Genomic DNA, 2,803 nt, shown 5'->3' on the forward strand with positions numbered 1-2,803 from the left:
CTACCGTGTTATTTAAATAACGTCATTATGACGTCTTACTCACTTATTTCAACTGACGTTACTCCAAAGACCAATAGTTACATCATATATGACGTATATGTGTGACGTATATACTGACGTCATTGTTATGACGTTCAAAATAACGTCATATTTAGGTCATAATCACCAATTACTGACAAAAATCACGTATATTTACGTCATTACAACGTCAGCTGGTTGCTTGGGCTTTTTCGTAAGAGTATCTTGTGATAAATTGTTGCAACAAAAAAGTACAAAAAACAAGTTAACAAAATCAACAACAAAAAAGTACAAAAAACAAGTTAACAAAATCAAATATATATCTTCATTTATTGTATAGAAATATTAAATAATTTTATTTAAAACTTACCTAATCATAATGCGCTATCTATCTATGGTATATTATTTAATATATGTCTTGCTGCCGGTATGACAAATTACTGCAACATAAAGAAGGTGTAATTATTTGTAATTATTTTGCACATCAAATATACATTTAAATTAAGATAACAAACAAGTTCAGCCAACAACTTTGAGGTTACGTTGCATTACTGTCTAATAATTATTAAGCCGTGACAATATTAAGTATGTGAGAACTTCATTAAAGATATTTATAAATACTAACACATTTTTTAGATTAACAGTAGTAATGTTTGGGTAAATATGCATTTTAGGTCACACATCTCCAATTTCGATGTACTTCAGATATGTCGTAGGGCAGGTCATACCGAGTAATTATGTAAAAAAATTTCGTGGGGAACGGCCTTGGTTTAGCAGATATGGCAGTTCAAAGTTTCGGAACAATATTAGTATTTTTGTTCTTTTCGTTCGCGTTTGAAGCGCGTAGGCAGGGGGCTGCGCCCCCCCTGCACCCCCCAAAACCTAACCTAACCTAACCTCTCAAAGAAGCTTTTCACAAGAAGCGAATGTAATTGGAAATCGTTATTTTTTTCCGAGGGGGGTTACGACTTCCGACTACATTCGCTTCTTGTGAAAAGTCGGTACTTGATTTTCGAGGAAGGGAGCACGAGGAGAGGCGAAGCCCCTTTCGGAGGTTAGGTTAGGTTAGGTTTGGGGGGGTGCAGGGGGAGCGCAACCCCCCTACCTACGCGCTTCAAACGCGAACAAAATGTACGTGGGACCGAAACTAAGAATTCATTCGTGAAACTTCTTCCCCTTGTAACTTTTTAACAAACAACGACCCCCGCCTAAAACCTTCGCATTATTATTCGGGACAATGATCTTCACAACATATATAAAAATTATTGAAATAGGAGGTCGCTCCCCTAAACTTAACTGTTCGTAATAACAGCTTGTAATATCTAGAATAAAGCATTAAAATTCTGAAACTTCAAATAGCCATTTCTCCTAAACTAAGGCCGTCCCCAAAATTTTTCCACACAATCACTCAGTATGACCTGCCCTACAACATATCTGAAGCGCAAAGAAATCGGTGATGTGTGACCTAAAATGCATAATTACCAATGTTTGAAATAAGTTTTATAATTATAATACGTTTTTGTAAATCCATCTCAAGTTCTAGATATCTTCATAATGAGCAACGTATGTACAGTAATATACATATACAGAGCGTCCAAAAAGTTCCGGGACGGTCGAATAACTCTTCAAGGAAGCGTTTTGGGAAAAAATGTTTCAAACAAAAGTTTGAAGGATCAAAGCAAGATATTTGATGGTGACCTTACCTTTGACCGAGACGTCAAATTTCAAGATCATCTGAAGGTCAACTTAGAAATTTTAAATGACCCCTGTTTTTGACTCCAGAAATGAAAAGAGCAGGAAATTTTACGTTCAGATACGTATTCAGTTGTTCAGTCACAGTGAGCCTTAAAGGTTATTTGAAGATCAAACATTTAACGATCGCATAACTCTTCTAGAAAACGTTTTCAGAAAAAATGTTTCAAACAAGTTTGAAGGATCGAAGCAAGGTATGTGATGGTAGACACCTTACCTTGGACCAAAACATCAAATTTCAAGGTCATTTGAAGGTCAACTTTGAAATTTTAAACGAGAACCTTTGTTTTTGACTCCAAAAAAAGTCAAAAGGCTCACTGTGGTCGAACAACTGAATACGTATCTGAACGTAATTTTCTGCTCTTTCTATTTCTGGAGTCAAAAACAGGGGTTGTCATTTAAAATTTCTAAGTTAACCTTCAAATGACCTTAAAATTTGACGTCTCGGTCAAAGGTAAGGTCACCATCAAATATCTTGTTTTGATCCTTCAAACTTTTGTTTGAAACATTTTTTCCCAAAACGCTTCCTTGAAAAGTTATTCGACCGTCCCGGAACTTTTTGAACACTCTGTATATTACGCAACAGTTTTAAAAATATTAGTAAATGATGTTTGTTTAACATAAAAAAATAATATTTTATAAAATAAGAAGGATTACCTTAGATTCAAGGCTGTGTTCAGTTAAGCAAGATGGAACGAACTAATGCGGGAAATGCAGGAAATACAGGAATTGGAACTAATGAATTCCTGTATTTCCAGCATTTCCTGCATTAGTTCGTTCCATCTTGCTTAACTGAACACAGCCCAAATGATAAAGTATACAAACTGTTGTTTCATGCTATTACCATATCGCCCGTCGCCATTGCTGAAAATGGATTAGAACTGTTCATAAAATATACAGGGTGCGGCGCCAAAATCCGGACAAATTATATATGTTTTTCTAAATATGTTTTATTGCTACAATAAAAAGATTTACAAAATTTATTTAGCTCCATTGTTTGTAAGGCCATAAATAATATATTCACTCAATATAT

Source organism: Pseudomyrmex gracilis, unplaced genomic scaffold (genome assembly GCF_002006095.1).
Source record: "Pseudomyrmex gracilis isolate BER0280 unplaced genomic scaffold, ASM200609v1 scaffold_885, whole genome shotgun sequence".
Taxonomy (NCBI): Eukaryota; Metazoa; Arthropoda; class Insecta; order Hymenoptera; family Formicidae; genus Pseudomyrmex; species Pseudomyrmex gracilis.